The following is a 21,824-nucleotide window of genomic DNA, read 5'->3' as shown; positions in this document are numbered from 1 at the left end:
AACTCGAAAAAAAACAGAAAGTTCGCTGCTAGGTTCCTCTAGCCATCATTACAAAGTGACAATTTTTTCATGCACCGCAACCCTAATGCAGAAAGAGACTTTTGAAGGAATTTTGGCGCCACAAATGACGATATTAGGAAAGGAATCACCAGATTAGGAAGGCATCCACTTACAGAAGAAATTCACGGAAAACACACTATCTTTGCTAGGCTCTCAAAGGAGAGTGTCCTCCTCCACAGAATCTGTTTGAAACATGGATAACTAACTAAAAGGCTGGAATCCTTATCGATCAAAAAAAAAAGGCCGGAAACCTCTTGAATTTCCCAATCATTAAAATTTCTTCTAAAGCCAAAATCCCAAGAAAATTAATTCCCAACCCGGATCAGTAACTCTTTGAAAGGGGTCTCTTTTTTTCTAAGAGAGAATGAATAGGTTTGGGAATTGATTTATAAGGGGAGGAGGATTCCACATCATCTGTCTTCCCAAAAGTGGACAAAAGATCATTTTCCAATTTTAACGGCAATCCTTTTACAAAATTTCGAAAGAATATTACAGATCCCTCTCCAAACACTATAACCATATGCTATGAATTTTGTACCACTCTCCCAACCAAAGGATCAATACCATATTTTGCCTTTATCACCTCCTTCCACAAATCATTGTTCTCTTCTCCAAATCTCCAAAGCCACTACCCTAAAAGAGTTTTATTCATCAGACTAATTCTTCTGATTCCTAGGCCTCCATTTTTCTCGGGAAGGAAAATTTGACTCCAATTTATTAGGTGCAATTTCTAATTCCCTTCCTTATCATTCAAAAGGAAATCATGGATCAATTTTTCAATTCGCAATTCCACACCTCTGGGAACATAACAAGGATAGGAAGTACATCAGAATCCTTGAAAGCCCTTTATGAGAGTCACTTTACCTCCCTTGGACAAGGATTTTGACTTCCAAGAATCTATTGACCGTGTCCCGATTGACTTACTACTGTAGGTAGCACCCAGAGGAAGGCCTAAGTAGGAAGCGTGAAGGTGATCAACTTTACAACCCATCATTCCAGCTAACTCAGACACATTAGCGATAGAGTCAACCCCAAAAAGCTTACTCTTCCCTAAGTTTATCGATAGCCAAGAAGTCGCTTCAAAACAGACCAGAATACCCCTCAAAAAATTTATTTGATCAGCTGAATCCTCCAATAGAATAATAGTGTCATATGCAAATTGAAGGTGTGAAACCATCGCTTCAAAACAGACCAGAATACCCTCAGTCTAAGTGATTTAGTATTCAGATACTTCTGGATATTAACACTAATGTGATAGGGGTGTACTTCAACAAACTTACAACAAGAATCCAAGCTAGTGAGTTGTTCGTGGTTTCTACAATGTCATGGTACCCTGATCCAACGGATTGAAGTTGCATGTAGGTAAATAAAATAATATTCGATTTATCACATCATTGGCCTTTGAAATTAATCTCTTGAATGCTATTTCCCATGTGAAGTTCAATTATCTTGCTAAGTTAGTTAAACTCTTAGTATTGATACCACAACCTAGGTTCAATACCTGCCTTCACCCATTAATTACTAACCACTAACTCACTTGCTTATAAAAATAATAATAAATATGAGGTACAGGTATTAGTTATCAACAACTGAAAATACATTAAATAATAATATCAGCATTCTTACATGAAGACATTGAAAGATCTCACAAAAAGTTCATTTAACATGATGCTTGATAATGGATTAGATGAGTTTTATTGGACACCAGGAGACCTCAAGCATTGAATGACTATCATTGCACAACAGTAGACCTCACAATGCCCTACAAATTTAAAAAGATTTGGCAGCACAAATGACTAGCAGATGAAACCTCAGGAATATGGAGCAAGCGAGTTTGCTTGTGAAATACCACTCGAAACCAACTACCTACACATAGAGTTTAATATCATTTCCTAGTACCAGAAATATGACAACCGTGAAGAAACATACCCCCAAAACAATCAATTTAAGGGCTTTCTGAAAACCAAAAACTTTCCCCTCGCTATCAAACGTGGCCTGCCATTTGTCTGCTTGAGCATTCTGCTTCCCTGCACCAATTGAGAAAAAAGAGTTAGATAACTGAGTTTATAATAACTTCAAATGCAATAAACAAAATAAATGAGTCACAAGGACTAAGCGATAGCGACATGAAGTAATGGTACGATGTGTATCTAGAACAATGTAGAACAAAAGTAAAAAATACAAGCCAGTTTATATAACAAATGTAAAAAAGCCCCCTCATCTATACATCTTCTAATGACCTAATCTCTTCTTTATTGGAAATAATCTAGTTGTTATTTTAATCCCAGTTGTTTTTTAGTAATAGCTTTTATTTATTTCTTATATGTAAGGGCCGTTTTGTCTTTTACTCTTTTATTATTATAAATTCCTGCCAAGCTCTCAGATTGAGACTTGTTTATTATTCTTCTCAAATTCTTCTTTCTTCAGTTGACACATCGAAGAAAATACTCTGGAACTTTGCTGCAAGATGCATTGAGAAGGTGAGCTGTTTCTTTGATTGGTGTTGCGACTCCAAAGTAATGCAACTTCTCTCAGTTTTCCCCACAAAGGTGACATTTTTCTTTCTATATTTTACAGTTCTTTATGTAATGCATACACTGTTATTAATTTTTTCTTTGGTTTCACAGCCATTATTGTTCATAATTTTGTCATGTCGATTGATTTTTTTTATTTTTTACAAGTGAAAATATATAAATATAAGAAGGAAAAAAAAAATGTATACAAGAACAAACGAAGCTCCAACAAAGGTCAATGAGACCTACCAAAGAGCGACTAGAAAAAGAAAATAAGAACCCCAAAGCTACCATAACACCACACACACTACATGACTTCCACACAAAATCAAGGTCTAAAAACAAATTCCTCAAAAAAGGATATGTTTAAACTCCTCTTGAATGCTGGACCTACTGTCAGGCTGTCAGCCATCACTTTATTTTCCTTTCCCTAAAAATTCTTAAATTCTTCCCCTCACATTAAAAGCATAGCTGAACAAGCTAGCAAAGAGGTCCAAAACAGTAAGGAAAAGACTTCAATGCCTATGGAACAAACAAAAGAAATGGGGACAAACAAGAGTTGGTCCAATGCAATGGAGGACAACATGATCTCTGCTGTCAAAAGCCCCACCTGGACCCTGGTTTTCCTGACTAGACCATCCAAGCACCTAGGTCTTACCCGCTTTAAGCGAGGTTTCAAAAACTAGGGTGAAAATGATACTTTTATTAAATAATTTTGTATAAATTATATTCTAATGAGTATTTAATCAATTTTAAAACATAAGGGGTGTCTCAAATATTTAGCTAAACTCATGAGGTATGCCTAAGATTAAAATAAAATAAAAAACTAGTTGGTGGCATGTGCAAATGCACATGTATTGGAAAATTTACGCACATGTATTGGAAAGTTTACGATTTTTTTAATGGTGTCTTTTTGCAATTGTATTGATATTGGTCAAGGTGACCAAAAGGTGTACAAAGAAAAAACCACAAACCTGTAGGTGATTACAAATTACAAACCAAATCCCATCTCCCCATAAAATCATCAAAATAGACACCATTAAATTCTACAAAAAAGCCCTTTAATCAATACTACAATATTGCGCACCAACACCTCCTTTCCTCCAAACACACAGCTATTTCTTTCCTTCCAAAAGCCCCAACAAACCAAAAATGGAATGATAGACAACAAGATCCGTTTAGCCCTGGCAAAGGAAGCACCCAAATTTGTCCAAGAACCAAAGAAGCTTCTAATTGAAAGCAGAAAACAGCCCATAATCCCAACTGTACTCCAAAAGTACCCTAAAACCTCCATTACCACCAGGTAATGAAGCAATAGGTGACTCACGGACTCCCCATCACTTATACACATAACACAAAAATTGGGAGTGCACAAGCCTCTTCGAATGAGCTGGTTCATAGTAAGTATGTTGTCCCATGCCGCCAACCAAATAAAAAATGCAACCTTAGAAGGCACTTTTGGTATCCAAATAGCTTTCGTTGGAAAAATAATGTCACCATCCTCATGTATAGAGCTATTGATGCAAGACGATGAGGGAAGAAGGAGAAAATAAGGGGGTTAGGAAATTTGGTTTAGGATTGGATTAAGGATTTGAGTAGGATAGAAAATTTTAATTATGTCAGTTTGCAAGTATGACCACAATCCCAATGACCAAAAATACTTGATGAAAATGGTTAAAGGTTAGGTTTTTAGGGTAATAATTAAAGGTTAAGAGAATGGAAAAAGGATTGAGGGTTGAGGTTTGTAGGTTTAAAGAATCAAGAATCATGAACAACAAGGATTAAAAGAAAATCAAGAAAAGAGGATTCTTGATGAATTCAAGAATTTAAGATTTCAAGAAAATCAAGAAACAATAATAATAAAAAAAATGGAAAGATGATAGAAAAGATAGTACCTTGGAATCACACTAAGGGTTTTTCAGAATCACTAAGAATGGTGGAGAACTCACTTCACTCTATAAAAGAAACTCATTATTTATTCATCAAAATCCTCCGTGTAAAAAAAAAAAAAAAAAACCTAAAACAATCTATATATGAAGAAAATAAATCCAAGAATCCTAATTAAACTAAAATACCAAATAAATAACCTAATTTCATAACTTTCTCTCTCCTAATTTTCCAATCCAAATAAACTTAAATAAAATACAAACTAAAGTTACTTAACTACCCCTAAATATTATAATAAGACCACAGGCCAATAAAACATCAAAATAAGCCCAAAAAACTAAATAAATAAATAATCTAAAATAATCTTGAACGATAAAACGATAAATCTAGACCCAAATAAGTGAACAGCTAAATAATTACAATTTTTTTGTTAAAACCCTTGACCGTTGACTTGATTTGTGTTGCGCATTAATTATAAAAAGAATGTACTGAGTAAAAACCTTCCTTTGTTTCTTTCCACACTCGCTTATCTCCCACCTTCGTATTGATTTGGAATTCTATAACTAAAAACTAACTAATGTAATTATAGGGTCGTGGGATTGTAATTTTATTCATTGACAAAGATGACCTTGATGATAATAAGTTAGATGTAAAGGTGGGGCATTTTTGTTCTTCCAAATTTTGGTGCCAATAAACACTTATTCCACCTTATATTATTATAACAATAAAGCTTTGTGAGGGGGAATCAAATTACTTCAATATTTGCGGTTAAATTGCTTTCATTCTCTTACATACTAGTCGTGTTGACTTACAAGTTTGCTTAGTTGTTGGTAAATTAGTATTATCTTGGTAATGACACTTAGGTAGTGTTGTTTGAGCTAATTTTTAGCGCTTATTGCTGAAAAAAATTAAATTCAGCACTTTTTGTCAAAATAGCGCGTTTGTTTACTCTATATTTTCAGCGCTTATTGCTGAAAATAAGTGAAAAAATTTCAGCACTATTTTGATGTTGAAAAAAAGTGTTGAAACGGTAAGCACTTCGCCTTTTTTGACACGAACAAGTATGCCCTTCGATTTTTTGAGCATTGACAAGTATGCCCTTATTCTGAAAAGGATATCACCTCTTATATCCCATGGATAAGTATATAAGCACCCCACAAATTAATAAACCCACACCATAGCTAAATTATTTTGTCTTATATGAGTTAAAAGTTTTGGAATGAGTTGATTTTTGGTGAGGATGATCTCCTCATTAGTATATAAGCACCCCACAAATTAATAAACCCACACCATGGCTAAATTATTTTGTCTTATATGGGTTAAAAGTTTTGGAATAAGTTGATTTTTGATGAGGTGATCTCTACAATGAGGAGATCATCCTCACCAAAAATCAGCACATCCTGAAACTTCTAACCCTATCAAAACAAGTTCAAGATTCGTAAATCGTCCCTTTTTTTTTTTTTTTTTTGAAAATTATTTTTGACGAGTTAGAATTTTCAAAATGGACTGATTTTTGATGAGGATGATCTTTAGACCATATAAATCAGCTTCAGCAATGTGTAACAAACATGAATCAGCATCTAAACAAACAACTTTTTCAGCACTTAAATTCAGCGCTTAATGCTATTCAGCACTTATTTTTTTTAGTTTAACAAACTGCACCTTACTTTTTTGTTATTTTTACATGACCTTTACCACTTACAAAAAATTGGAACATTCAATTTGTTTTGTCGCTTGGGCTCCGCTTAGCGCTTTTAGCAACCTTGGACATTATTAACATTTTATCTTGTGCCTTTGCACATAACAGAGAAATCATCAATGATTTCTCTCTAAATGATCAAATAATCAATTGCTAAGATTTTATTCAAGGCATCCGATCAAATGAAACTTTGGACAAAGTTGTTTATCCTCAAATACATGCAAGAGGAAATTATTGATTAGATGAAACAAATGAATTGGTTTAAGTTAAGGAGTTAAAAAAAATTTGACTGAATATTTACCATTTTGACTCTTAATCGATTTTTCTTTCGAATCCTCCCTAAGGGACACTCGAAGAATTGAGATACATTGCATAGTTTGGCAACAAACTTCAACTTCCCCGTCATTCAAGTTCCTCTTCAAACGTAGATCCCATGAGAGTTTCTCCTATACTTCGATCATATACTCATAGTAGAGTTTTTTTTTTTTTTTACCAAACAAGGAGAATAATAAGAAAAAAATTTAGAGCCCCAATGGAGAGGATTCTCACCCTCATATCCTCCCAAAATCAAACTCTATTGCCTCTATTAAAACCAATGCCTCCATTGAAGGTATCCCTCCCATTGAGAAAAGGCCCTCAAACTCCATTTTGATACAAAGCTCTAGCTCTGCCAATCTCCAATCCAAGGATATCATGCTCAAACTTCTCCACAATTATCCACTCCTAAGTCTAGATACCTCCTCCTCAAATCACCATTACCCAACAACATTTGATTCATAATCCATATCCCCAGACTCCTTTCCTTTTATGGGTGCAGATCTTACATCACTAAACTATGCGATATTTTGGAACCTCCAACTTATCATTCCACTGAAATTTCCTCACCTCGCCTTTAATGGCATTAGCCACGTGTTAGAATATTAAACAAGAACATTAAGAAGACCGCGATACTCTCTAAGACACTTTCGTAGAGTCAAACTCTTTCTTTTTTAAACATATCTACACTTGCATGCTACCAACTTATTATCCCCTCTATCAACAGCCAGATCCCAAATATCCTTTCCCCTATAAGAGTTAACCCAAGACCCGCACTGAACCATGTCTCTATAACTCTTGAAGAGGAAAAAATAAAGGGAAAATTACTAAAAGAGTGTTAATTTTTTTAAGTAGTAAAAAAACAAGTAATGATATGATAAAAATTACTGAAAACAATTTAATACGCTGGACTGTCCAATGTTTTACATTTTCCAAATATTTTACCTAATAACGTGGGGTATGGGCATTGTAGAAAAATATTTCCTTTGCTAACTTACTTACTAAGGTAGTTGAGCTCAAAAGAAATATCAAATTGGCAAAATCCAACATGAAAGATTTCTAGATTTCATAGAAAATCTCAGATTCAGAAAGAAATAAAATATATTGGAACAGATCCAAGGTCTTGAAAATGGATGGATGCCGAACTCCCAAATTTAAAATTAAAGTTTAATGATAAAAAATAACCATTTTTATTTCAATTTTCTTTAAAGTTCAGGTAATCCTCTACATTCCTATGGAATCTGATCATATTTTTGGATGCGGATGCCACAGGTGAGCTTCAACATAAGATTTGGAATCAAGTTAGTACGGCTAGCCTTACTCTTTTAGTATTCAAATATTAAAAGAACCCTCAAACGCTGGACAGTCCAGCGATTTGAAAAAACTCAGTATAGTTGCACGTCTTAATTCGTTTTCAGTAATTTAAGAAAAAAATACTACTTTTTCATAATTAATTGAAAAATTACTTCTGTTTTAGTAATTTTCCCAAAAAAAAATAGTTGACTATCCTATTCCACTTTGAGAATATGTGGTTAGTGTAAAACCCCGAATTTTTAATTCGTATCTCGAGGAAAAAAATAAATAGTAGAATTTTAAGAAAATCTTGAAAGTGGACTCAGGGGTAAAACTTTAGGATGTTTCTGATCATTTTTAATGGAATCTGACCTCACCATTAGATTCAAAATGATCGAAAAACATAGTTTAGCCTGTAAGCACTCTCAAATGCGAGTCCGAATATAAAAAGTTGCAAAATCCTCGATTACCGAGTCAAACCAGGCCAAAATAGTGAATTTTTGTTAGAGAAAGAATTAGTAAGATTCGATTATACATTGGGTTCGTAACGAAAAATTATTGAATATGGACTATTTATATGTCATTTTTGGAGATCAGAAAGTCGAATTATCGTCAAAAATGAAAACGACGTAAAATTTAGGGGTCACATCAGGCTAAAAGTATAAACTTTTGATAGAGACATAATAATTTGTAGAAATTGACTGTACCATTAGATCCGGAACGAAAAATTAGGCGAAATAGAGTATTCATTTGTCAGTTTTGGAGTCCGGATGATCAAATTATCGTCAATCAAAACAATTGACAAAATACCGATTTTGTCCCAAGTTTTATATAAAAAAAATTAAATTTTTTTTTTTTAAACTCATCTTCTCCAACGCGTCTATATTGCCGAGACATATAAAAATGAAATTTTTTTTTCTCTTCGATCTTCTACCTCAGATCTCTCACAAACGGCTCGCCGTCGACGATTGACGCAGAAGAAAAAAGATCTGCAGCTACGTTCTCTACAAAACCCACCCAACCTCTTTCCATTTCAATTTCTTTTTCATCCAATATCGTAAAAAATCAGCCGTATTTGGATACGGAAATTTCGAAACTTTGACCTCAGCTTTCGTCAGTTTCTGGGTCAAACCGTCTTTCGTCGTAGAAGGGAGAAGAGACGAGCACATCGAGATCTTCGAAACCACCAGGCCGGTTTCGAAAATCAGCCACTTCGAAGTTCGGTCCGTCTCGATTTCCGTGCCGATCGCCTCGATTTCCGCGCACACGCTTTGATCATTTTGCCTAGACATTGTAAGGAACTCTCAATTTCTATTAATAATCGTAGATTGTGAAAATTGCATTTAGGATTTTATCGGAAAAATTTGGATGTATTTTTAAAATATAAATTGTTTTGTTATTTCAAAAAAATTCACGCCAGAAATTGCATGTTTGATATGTTTAATTGTATTTTTAACAAATTATTCGTGGGTAGGATATTTTAACGGGTTATTTCCATAAATTGGGTCTTGTGCACTGTTCGGAACCCCGTTTTAATATAAAATTTGTATTCTTTTTCAATATTATTGATAAAAAATAAATTCTTTAGTTGGAAAATGTGATTTAATATTCAATGAACTCATATTGAGTTGATGAATATCAGAAAAATGGATATTTTATTGAAGAGATTGAAAACTGTAAAAATCGAAAAAAGGATATGAAACGGTAAAATGTCAGAGTCACACCCGAGGGGTGATGTCTGCATTTTATGTTGTTGTGTTGTGTGCAGGTTGGTGAACAGATATCCAGGGATAATATTGTTGGTTGCATGTTTATTTAAATTTCTGTTAGCGCGAGGCGCTGTTTAGGTTTCCGTTTTGTTATTTATTTTAGGCCAGGTGGCTACACTTGCATGGTAGGAAGCTGGATATCCATTCTCAACCTTGTATTGTTAATTTCTCTTTTGTTTTCAAATGAAAATAATATATATATGTAGTTATTTTGTGAGCTGTTAAAGAGTTTGTGAATGCCTGAAGGGATAGTGCGTCATATCATCCGGAGTGGTGTACTATCCTGGGATGTACGGTAGGGACCACCAAGCTCGTACGTGGTATGGGATGCGTATGAGAGTGGAGTCACAACTGGAATCCGGGTTTATTCCTCTCTATCTTTATCAGTGAACTTGTAATGTAAAGGTGGTCGTATACGAATGGTTTGTATATTTGGGAATCACATTCACGCCTGATAGGCATAGACGAAGATGATTAGTCAGTGATCACTAACAATCTATAGTAGTCGAACGTTCTGACACATTGAAAAGAGACCCATTGCTTACGGTCACGTCAAACGGCCAGCCTGAGCCGGATAAATGGTCAACCAAGCGTGGTAAACAGCGACCAGCCACAAAATCAGGAACTAAAAGCCAGAGAAGAATTGTAACATCATGTCCCGACTGGGAGCGATCCAGTCGTGAATCCCAACTCTCTAATTCCAATACTCCACCATTGTGTATTATGTATCTGTTGTTTATTTTGATATATAAAATGAAATCCATATTTATTGTTTATATTTGATAAATTAGATTTGTATAAAAAAAGAATGTTATAGTCAGTACTGCTGATCGATGTAATGTGAGTTTTAAAATGTTTAGTTGTTCATCCCTGGCTATATGTACCTGTTAATCGTAGTTTATTCTGTAAAATTTTATATTGTTAAAATGATTTAGTATGCTTATTCGTTCATACTAGGAGGGGTTATTGGCAGAAATTGTGTTATTCCTTACTGGGTAACCATTGTTACTCACCATTTCCTTTTCCATTTTTTTAGTTTCAGATTCAGAGCTTGGCGAGGCAGGTATAGAGCACGTATGAGGATCATCTGGTTGGTCAGATAGACAACCAGAGTCCGTCACCTGGTAAGTACTAGGGCTATACCCCCTAGTGGTGTCAGTTTCCCCCAGATAGTCTTATGGATTCTGTCTTGAGTGTTAGGATTTCTGTTAGAGTGAGGAATTTTGTATAATCCTATATTCTGGTTATTCTTTCGCACTCTGATCTTTCGTACGTTATTAGACGTGTATAAGCTTCCGCTAGTATTATATTTTGTATATGTATGCAGGATTGTATGTTGTTTATCAAGTGCAGGTTGAACGCCTTGGAATGCTAACATAAACAGAGGAGACCATGCCGAAATTTCGAGGTGCCACCTAGTACCTCGAGATCTGACATGGGGATTTGTGTTAGTGTTCGGCGGGGCACCACAGTTAGAGCATCCCAACTTTCTCAAAGGGATAGTGAGTAATGGCCATCTATTTCAGTTAATAGCAGGTTGGAGGAGTCTTCCTTTTTTCTATTTCTGTTTTTTCATTTCTTTTATTTATTTATATATATATATATATATATATATATATATATATATATATATATATATATATATATATTTTTTTTTTTTTTTTTTTTTTTTTTTTGCGGGGGAGCAGGGGGTTGTCTCCCCTTCTGCATAGTCTAATTTTCAACCTTGGCAATGAAGCTCTTGGTCAAGGTTCACTCAAGATTGATATGCACAAAGTATCAAAAATAAACATGAGATGTCTAAGATAACAAAAAGAAATGTCTAACCAACGAAAAAATTATCATAAATAATATCAAAACTATACTAATCAAACCATCCCTAATTTTACAAAAAATAGAACCTACATTATAGGCTTTAGTAACCTAAGTCGTCCTAATTCGGGCCAAATGAAAAATAAATAAATAAATAGAAGTCCTTACTTCATCTAAGACTACTTCTTAACTACCAATATTTCATAAAGAAATAAAATTCAAGATAATCGAAAAACAAAGGAAGTCATAATCCAATTTATTTGAAAAATTCTCTCTTCTCTTTTTGTCAGTTTTATTCTTCCTTTCTTGTGGGCCTCTCTCTTTTGTTGCAAAGTTTGTTTTAGTTTACTACAAATATAAAACTAGAACTCTGGAAAGAGGCTTTGAAGTCCGAGGGATTTTTAGTAGGTAGAACCCAAAACAAGGATGTGGAGTGCAATTTTAGTAATGACAAACATGCCTAGGAATGACCTGTAAAAATTGATGGTAAAGAAATATTCAAAACGACCATTTTCATTACCTTGGTTCTATGATACATAAAGATAAAGAGATTGAAGAGAATATTGTCCATAGAATTTGAATTGGATCATTAAAAAAAGAGTTGTGTTCTTGAGTGATATGTGACTCGCATCCCAATCGAAGAGAAAATTGTTAGAGACAAAAATAAGATAGGCTACGATTTATGGAACTGAATGTCAGGTGATCAAGAAGTAGCACATGAATAGAGGTGATCAAGAAGTAGCACATTAATAGATTGAGGGGTAACATAGATGAGAATGCTGAGACAGATGAATGGCACGACTAAAAAAGATAAAATCAAAAATGAATGCATTTGTGAAAATGTAGTAGCCCAAATAGGCAATAAAATGATAGATAGTTTTGCATGTGCAACAAATGCCTACAACAACCAGGGGCGAAGCCAGGATTTTTAGTCAGTGGGGGCTAAGTGTTAACGATGGTTGATCAATAATCTTGGTTTTCTTCTATTTAAGTTCTTCCGAATAATTTCAAAATCCGAATTTTGATACTATGGTTCAATTTTGTTAATATGGTTCTTGAGAGTAAGTACTAGTTGAAAGTGAGGTCCTTCAAGTCATTTTTCATTAATCAAAATTTGAGGAAATCAAGGCAAAGGGATACATGCAGTCAGATTGAAAAACATAGGGGTTTCTCTAATATCAATCAAAATGTGGTGGGGGACTAAATAATCAAAAAAGTTATAAAGTTGAAAGAGGTTGAAAGTGAGAGCCCTCAAGTAATTTTACATTAGTCTCAATCTAAGAAGGTTGAGGTCAAGGAATGCATATCATAAGTTTGAAAAACACAATGGTCTCTCTAATATCAATAAAAACTTGGGGGGAAGAGGGGGCTAAATCAGTGTTTTTTATTTGTTATTTTTTTAATAGAGATTTATTGAGTAGACCTCACTATTGCATTTTTATTACAAAAACTCCCTTCATTAGGGAGTTCTAATTACTCTAAGAGAACCTTAATTTATCAAGTTTTTTACCCAACAAACTTTGGAATGGGACCCACATTCTTTTAAAAGATTAAATATCTATAATACTATCATTCTTTAAATCAAATATTTATTATATCTTCTATTCTCTCAACATAATTATCTTTCCCAAAATCATCATTTGGCCCACATGGCCGCTTTGGCAATCCAACGTTAGAATCTTATACATTTCATGATTAAACTCAGATATTTAAAAAAAAAAAATTAAGTTTTATTCTTAGCTTTGGAATATAACATAAATAAATGTCAAGGGAAGAGAGAGAGGATATAATAAGTATTACAGATATTTGATCTTTTAAAATGATGTGGATTCCACCCAACGTTTGTGGGGTAACAAACTTGAAAAAGTAAGGTACCCTTGGAGTTGTTAGACCGTCAAGGGAGTTTTTTAATCTGCATTGTGGTAAATGTCTCTTTTTTAAAGAGTAAGGCCAGCCTTATTAACTTAGTAGATTTCAAATCTTACAAAGGGTCATTGAGCTCACCTTGTGGCATACAAAAACATGATCCAATGCCACAATGATGTATAGATCCAAATTCTATAAACTTTGAAGAAAAATATTTTGAAAAAAAAATTATCTTTCACAGTAAACATTTAATTTTAATTTTGGGAGTTTGGTAACAGTCCATTTTCAAAACATTGGACCAAGTTCAAAACAAATTTTTTTGTTATCTAAGTTTTTCCACAAAATATAGAAGGTTGTGGCGTTGGATTGCCAATTTGGTGATCCATTTGAGCTCAACAACCCTTAGTAATGTTTAAAATCTTACTAAGTTTGTAAGTAAAGTGTTTTTCTTTTTTAAACTTCAATGAACCTACATGTCGTCAGTTTGAAAAAGAATGGGGCAATTTAAAATATTAATCAAAATGTAAGGGGCTAAACACTAATTTTAATTTTTCCCAAAAAATTCAATGGGGATAACTGACAAAAAACAAGGGTATTCTAAATATTAATCAAAATGTAAGGGGATCTATCTTAATTTTTCTCAAAAATTTCAGTGGGAGCTATAGCCCCATGTAGCTTCGCCCCTGACTACAACCCTAATTGGTAAGAAACAGCAAATTGAAAGTTCTAAAAAATTGAGAATGATAAAAAATAATGTGGTTTGAAGCAAAAAGATCGGATATGAACACATCTGCAATAACATAAAAAGTGACTTCGGGCAAAATTGAATAGATGAGCAAGACTCGTTTAGTCAACCCAAATTTTTGGAAGTACATGCATATGAAGAATGCTAACATCCACTGCTTTATTGAGACGTTAGCACCCACCCCCCCCCCCCCCCCAAAAAAAAAAAAAAAACAAAAAGACCAAAATATCCTTACATTTTTTACTAAAAGACAAAACAACTAAAGGTATTATTGAAAATAAAAAGTATTGGGAAATGCTAGCATTATCCTTATTTGTTTTGTCCTTTAGTAAATAAATAATAACAGTTTGGTACCTGTGCAATGGACTTTTGTAAATATCAAAAATCTCATTGGCATTTTCATAGAAGTGTTTATAGCATTTTTAAAAGCTTTTAATATCCGATGACTAAATTATTTTTTCACTAAAAGAGAATATTAAATATATGCAATATTACTTTTGTAAATATAAAAAATGTTGTTGGCATTTATGTAAACATTTATTGCCCATGCATTCATTACACTAACATTTAATATCCAAGAACTAAAATACCCTTACTTTTTTCATTAAAAGAAAAAAAAATTAAGGGTATTATTGAAATAAAAAAAAGTTACAGCAGATGCCAATAACCCAATGAATTTATACACGAATATTTAGATGAACAATTAAGCACATCCCATCCAACCAATGTGGGGATCTCAAGTTGCACTCGAGTTTGGTTTGGGATAGGAATCTTGGGTTGGCCTCTGACCTTCCAGAATTGTTGCTTAATAAATACACATTGACCCATTAAATAAAAGGGAAAAAAGAAAAATGGTCCCCTGATCCATGACGATTTCTCTTTCATAAAACTATGAAACACTATCTACCATATTGAGAGGCATTAGTGACTATTTCATATGTTGCACCAATTACTTTTTTTAACATTTAGTAGAAGTACTCCTAATTATTCTTATAGCCAAAAACATTGACAAACTCAAATAGGTTAAGTATCTAACTATATATAGTAGGGATGAAACAAAAATAACAAAATCTTGTTCTCCATTAGTCTATAATGGAGGCATTGTCCACCTTGACCCATTAAATAAAAAGGAAAAAAATTGTTCACTGATCAATGACAATTTCTCTTTTATAAAACTACTACTATGAAACACTATCTCCTAGATTGAGACGCATTGGTGACTGTTTCATATGTTGCACCAATTACTTTTTTGTACAATTAGTAGAAGTACTCCGACTTATTCTTAATAGCCAAAAAAATTGACAAACTCAAATAGGTTAAGTATCTAACTAACTAAATAAATATATATATATATATATATAGTAGGGACAAAAAAAAAGTACTAAAATCTCGCTCTCCATTAGTCTATAATGGAGGCATTGTACAAATGTATTTGAAATTCATTTAAATCAGTTCCAAGGAGTTCAAGGGGGTGTTTTTTGAAGAGTTTGACTTCAAGTGGGATCTTATTTGTAGCTTGTAATCTCTAGCTGGTATTTCAGGCTTACGGTGCTTTGTTTTTTTCCTTTTGGTTTTTTTTTTTTTTTTTTTTTGTTTGGGGGCCATCTCGGCCACCTCCACTTTCTTCATTATCAATATAGCTTTACACATAAATAATAATAATAAAAACGACCGATTTTTCACTTAATATTCTAGTCTTCTTCCAAATCTCCAGGGTTTGGACTGTTGAACCCACTGCAAAGAGTACAAGTTGGTTGCAAAATCAGGACTCGCACATGCATAATGGATCAATAGATTAGTAGGTTCGAGATAAGGATATCTGTTAGAGTTTTGATGGATGTTTAGGTGATGTAGAACATTCATGCAGGCCAAATGAAAGTTTTTTATTAGAATAAGAATTCCAGTAGCTATAGGATTTAGATTTGTTTTAGGAGCATACTTCTATGAATAGTAGTATTTCCAGTTTTAGTAGTATTTATAGTTCTAGTAGGACTTTTTTTGTAGTTTTAGTAGTATTTCTAGTTGTAGTAGGACTCTTTATTTTTTTTTCTATATAAAGATGTAGTGGGATGGCTGGAACATTCATCAATGCATAAATTCTGATTATTTTTTTTAAAGGTTTCAAACATTTTCCTCTTGTGGATTCTAGTAATCCTACCGGTTGAAGACAATGATCTTCTTCCTTGTTCATAATCGTGATTTAATTCACGCTCTGCTACGTCATTAGGTTAGATAAGTGAACAGGAGTTGCACGCATAAATGCAAGATAGAAAATTAGATTTTCCTTACACTTTTTGGACCTCATAATCCGGACGGTGTTTGTTTGTGTTGGTCAAACTATCAAATTTACTAATTTTGGTAGTATCATTTTCTGATGCAACCAATTTGATGCAGGACGGTGAGAGAAGAAAGGGAAAATAAGGGTAGGGAAATGTGGTTGGAGATTGGGTTAAAGATTTTGGTGACAATTTTCCAAAATACTAATTGACTATATATTGAAATGTAAAACACAAAGTTTTCCAATTACAGCATTTTGAAATTACAATTAGGGGAAGGTATATGGTATTTAGATTTTTCACATTTTGAAATTACGAATGGTATTTGGATTAGATTTGGAGAAGAGATTAATAAAGTAAGGGTTAAAGAAAATGGGGAAGGACTAAGGGTAAAATAAAATGGGGTTTGTAGGTTTCAAGAATCCAAGACTTCAAGAAATCAAGAATCAAGGATTCAAGGTTTCTTGAAAAAATAAAGAAAACACAATTTATGTGTTGGGTTCTTGATAGTTTCTTGATCTCTCACAAATAAACAAAAGATGATAGCAGATATAAAAAAATTAAAGAGAAAAAAATTATATTTACCTAGGAATCACCATAATGATTTCCATGGCATCAACATTAAAAAAAACACAAACTTTTGTAATTTTGTTTATTCCATTCATTCTCCGTAAATAAAGCCTAATACAATTTATAAACAAAAAAATCAACCAAGAGTCCTAATAAAACTAAAATACTAAATTAAATAACCTAATTTTCGTAAATTTCTCTCCTACTTTTTAACCCTAATAAATTTAAATAAAAAATAAACTAAAGTTACTAAATTGCCCTTAAATATTATACTAAGACCATGGGCTAATAAAACATGAAAATAAGCCCAAAAAACTTAAAAATGAAGTCATAAAGCAACTCAAAACTATAAAATAAAATAAAAAACTAATCTAAATTAATCTTGAATGATAAAACAATAAATCTCAACCCAATTAAGTAAAAACTTAAATAATTACAAATTCTTCGTCGGTTGACCGTTAACTTAATTTGTGGTGTTCCACATTATTTTCACTACTTATATTAATATTTGAATTGCCAATTACAACCACCCACAAACATAATATTTATAGTAATTTGTCATTTTATTATTTTTATTATACTTTACAATTTTTTATGAATGTAAACTTTATAGAAAAAAGAAGGCATGGTCAAGAAGACTACCCAACAACAAAAGTTACAACAGGACATGAAGCAAAAAAAAAACACACACACACACACACAAACAGAAAGAAATGATAAAAATTCAACGCCTCCCTCTTTATTACAAACTCATTCCCATCTACCAACAAAATCCTCGAAAAATAACCCTTTTGATTCCTCAAAAATCGAACTCCAATGGTAAAGTAAGCCCAACTCTGACATAAAGCAGTCGAAGCCCAAACCCTCCCTTGTCTCAGAAACTCTGGCATTCCTCTCCTTCCAAGCACCCCAAGAAATAGAAAAGGGTAGGATACTCTTAAATGCACAAATGGCTTGACCAAGCTAAGCCCAACACGTGAATACCTCCCAAACTGTATGAGGAAGATAAGCGGACATTCCGAACAAACCAAAGATTTGAACCAAATCTCTGAGACCATCTCAAAATGCAAGGGGTTATGATTCACCGACTCCCCCTCCTTTTTACATAAAGTACAGAAATTCACATATATGACACCCATCTTCATCAAATTGTCCAATGTAAGAATTTTCCCCTTCATGATTGCCCAAATGAAAAAGGAGATCTTTGAAGTAACGAGGGATGCCAAACCTCCACCACCAGGAACCTCTTTGCATCATTATAAACCAAGGCACAATAGAACGAGCACACAGAAAACAACCCCCTTGTTCTCAAGATTCCAAACTCTTTTATCCTCTCATTCAAAACTTATCACCATGGACTCTAACACACCGGGCAATCTTGATACGTCCTCCAACTCCCAATCATTAACCACTCTCTTGAACCCTAGATCTCACCCTCTTTCTTGCATTGATGGACCAAAACAATCTAAAATTGAACTTCTTTCCTCAACGACCAGGGTTTGGGTTAGTAATTAAGTGTATTGTTAGTCAAGGATTGAGTAGTCAAAAGATTTTAAAGTTGTTGGGAGTTATTTTTGATTGCTTGATTCGTAAGTTAATAGAATTAGGAAATTTACTAGTTTTACATGTTGAGATGTTTTAGGTAATCATATAAGCGACATCCTAATCATCTATAAATATAATGAAATATTTTTATATTATAAAATAGATTGAATGAGATTTTCTTGGTTGCTTGTTCGCTTCTTCTAGAGGTGAGATACATTATTATTTTCTGGTAGTCTAACACCATCCATTCCAGCCATTTGCTTGGTGAAACTCTATATATAGAAACTTATGTGGCAAGACTTTATTTCCAAGTTCTACACCAAAGTATTGAATTTCAATTTCAGTTAACCTGGAAATTGGAATATTTAAGGAATATTTTGAAATGATGGAAATTTTGAAGAAATGACAAAAACATGGAGGAAATTTTCATTAAAACTGTGAAACATGGTAAAATGGGCATTAAATACACTCATTAAGTCACTAAAATATTAAAATACAATACAAAACCATATGGGGTATGTAATTGAATATCAATAATGTTTCGTTATACATACACACAACAATAGTACTCTACATGAAAATAAAACAATAATGTCACATTAACTACATATATTTCAAATTGTAAAACAAGAGCTTAAATGAAGATACTATTAAGTACCATTAAATTCACAAGTTATATATATATAATTAAAACATGGACGATTTGTACGCTTGATTACATGAACATGCTAATGCTCTTAAAATACATTAAAATAAGATGATATAGATACCTAACTAATCACAATTCATTTACGAGTGTAAATGAATATTATGTGCAAATTTTTATTAAAAATTAATTATTATTGTTGTTGTTATTATCATTGTCATTATTATTATGCATAATGTACAAGTCCTTTCTATAGCAATTTATAAATTTTTTTATATTTATGAAAATCATAAATATTTTTTGAATAATAAATTTAAAAAAAAAAATTCCAATCTAAGTTTACTATTCACCGAAATCTTACATTTGTATGCCTAAAATTTTATTATTTCGGTTGAAATTCACTATTCACTGAAATGTATCACAAAATCATTTTCATCGAAATATTTACAAATTTCTGATTGAATTTTGGATCGGACCTTGTGAAAATGGAAATATTTTGGTATATTTGAAGGAAATGTCGAAATTCAGTACTATGCTTCACACCTAACCTTCTATATTTTACCACAAAATCTATCCATAAAGAGCCTAGAAGAAAATCCGTCCAACCCCTTTGAAACCACCAAAGTTGCCCCTTATTGGTAGTTCTCTCATCCCTAACTTACAAGAAGCCATCCCACCTTCAACCATAACCCTAATCCCTACTGCACAGTCCATTAAACTCTAAAATACATCATCTTTTAAGCCATGTTCAAACCCGATAAAAGCCTACTTTGTTGTCCCACATCAGTATGGTATCAAAGCTACTGCCCTGCATCAATAAGCTTTGAAGTTTGATATCATGCACGATTGTAGGAGTTTAGCTCTTTCGAAAATAAATGCATCTGACACAACTTTCCATAGATTTTTTCGATGATAGAGAATGATGCAAACACAACTTTTCATAAATGCGTGGGGTGATTCTTGATCACTCATCCACATAGGAAGAAACATATACCAAAAAAAAATTCTTAATAATACTCTGGGTTGTATAGTCATCACGATGCTTATTAATACTAAGGGTCCTATATAGTCATCGAGAATGATTCTCATTTCTCAACACCGATTAATTCAAAACTAATCAAAACAGGGTAGCACCTGTTATATATATATATTTCAACATGTTATATTGTTTATTGAAATATACTTACTATCCAAATTTTAGTATTGTTTAGTATTATATATATTATTATATCTGCAATTTCAACATGTTATTTTTCTCTTTAATTGTTTAATTGAAATCTACTTACTATCCAAAGTTTAGTTGTTTTGATTGTTTAGTAGAGAATTATTTATTTTTTTTGGTAACTATAAAATTTCATTAACCAAAGAGATGGAGGAAATTGTGTAGTTGAGAATTGAGATCAAGTTGTGTGGATTCCATTTATTCTCTGCATCAATGGGTTTTGACTGTTATCGAACTCATATACAAGAATTAACTCCTTAAAACCCTGCTACCAATCTATGACAAATAGCAGGCCAAGACTAACTAAGCACATCAAGCAATAATTACACCCACGATGAATGCTAGCCCTCCTAGCGAGAGGATAACAAAATGCTTATATCATAGTTGTTGTTTGTCTTAAGTGTGTCCCATTATAGATTTTTTTCTTAATTTAAATGCAATGAAAATGTGCCATATTGATCAAGGCATTCCCAATCTCAATCTCCCTTTTTTTTTTTTTATGACGAATCTCCTAATTTGATATATTGATCAAAGTACACTGCTCTTTTCAAATTTAGATAAGAGCCGAAATGCACTAAAAAAAATTCAATTTTTTTTCAAGATTAATGGCTTATAGAATTTGTATAGGGATCTCAGTTAGAATGGTGGACGATAAAAACTAAAAATATTAAAATAAAAAAATAAAACGCACACAAACAATGTTAGATCTTAGTTTCCTATCGTTTTACTTACCTTAGTAGGAGATTGATGGAGGCAAGGATCCCCAATATCTCGAACAATAGAACTCACAACTTGAAGATTCACCGAACTGGCTTTGCCACAGCCCCATTGCTTATCTTCTCCGTCAAAAGACATCAGATATCTCCCCTTCTCTCTCTTTTCTCACTCACCGAATCATCCTTAATAAATCCTAGGATCCATGAAAGTTATAACAAAGATCAAATCAATTGCAGATTATTAGATTTAAAAACAAAATTCCTGATTAGACTCCAACAATTATCAATCAAAACTGAGATCTATCAATCAAGATCAACTCACAAACCGTTATGATTCGAGACAAATCAATTCGAATTAATTCCAATTTCAAAACAATCGAATCACAACCAAAAAACTTTAAAATAAAATGGCCAACAATCGAATTAGAGATCCATGTAGTAAGTACTCAACGAATAGAAAATTATAGAAATAAATCGGCAAAAAAAAAAACCTGAAAACGGTGGATATTGGAAGATCTCTGAGTTGTAGAGAGAAATTCACGAGCTCCGTTGCCATTAACAGAGACCGTTTTTTTCAGGTTGTGTAATTTGGGCGAAATATAAGGAGAGAGAGATCTCTTTCTCTTTAACTTCTTAAGAGCTTTTTAATATTTAATAATTACTTAATAATAATAAATTACGCAGGGGTGCGTAGTGCGCACTGCCTACGTGGACGAAATAGCTTCACATCGAGATGGTGAGTATTGCGCTCATGGCGTAGTTTAGGATTTCCTGTTCGTCTGTTTTCTTGGATTTTTATTTGGTCAGTCAAACCAGATTCGTGACGACGTAGAGTAGGGCGTAGCCATGGACGACTATTATTAATAAATACTATATGTGTAACTTGATTA

At 33.0% G+C, this 21,824-nt stretch overlaps 1 protein-coding gene across 2 annotated transcripts in view; it reads right to left on the bottom strand.

Moving 5' to 3' along the window:
* Window positions 1-21,580, bottom strand: part of LOC147382217 (uncharacterized) — a 31,322-nt gene extending 9,742 nt beyond the window's left edge. For both annotated transcript variants that reach the window (XM_086429408.1, XM_086429409.1), the window contains exons 1-3: window positions 21,426-21,580; window positions 20,951-21,128; window positions 1,990-2,087 (exon numbers count right to left, since the gene is read on the bottom strand). The gene's annotated coding sequence lies outside the window, so the exon portion shown is untranslated. The remainder of the gene's footprint in view (window positions 1-1,989; window positions 2,088-20,950; window positions 21,129-21,425) is intronic.
* Window positions 21,581-21,824: the final 244 nt, after the last annotated feature.

Source organism: Akebia trifoliata, chromosome 16 (assembly GCF_017979445.1).
Source record: "Akebia trifoliata isolate Shusen 1 chromosome 16, ASM1797944v1, whole genome shotgun sequence".
Lineage (NCBI taxonomy): Eukaryota > Viridiplantae > Streptophyta > Magnoliopsida > Ranunculales > Lardizabalaceae > Akebia > Akebia trifoliata.
This window is presented reverse-complemented; position numbering and strand designations above follow the sequence as displayed.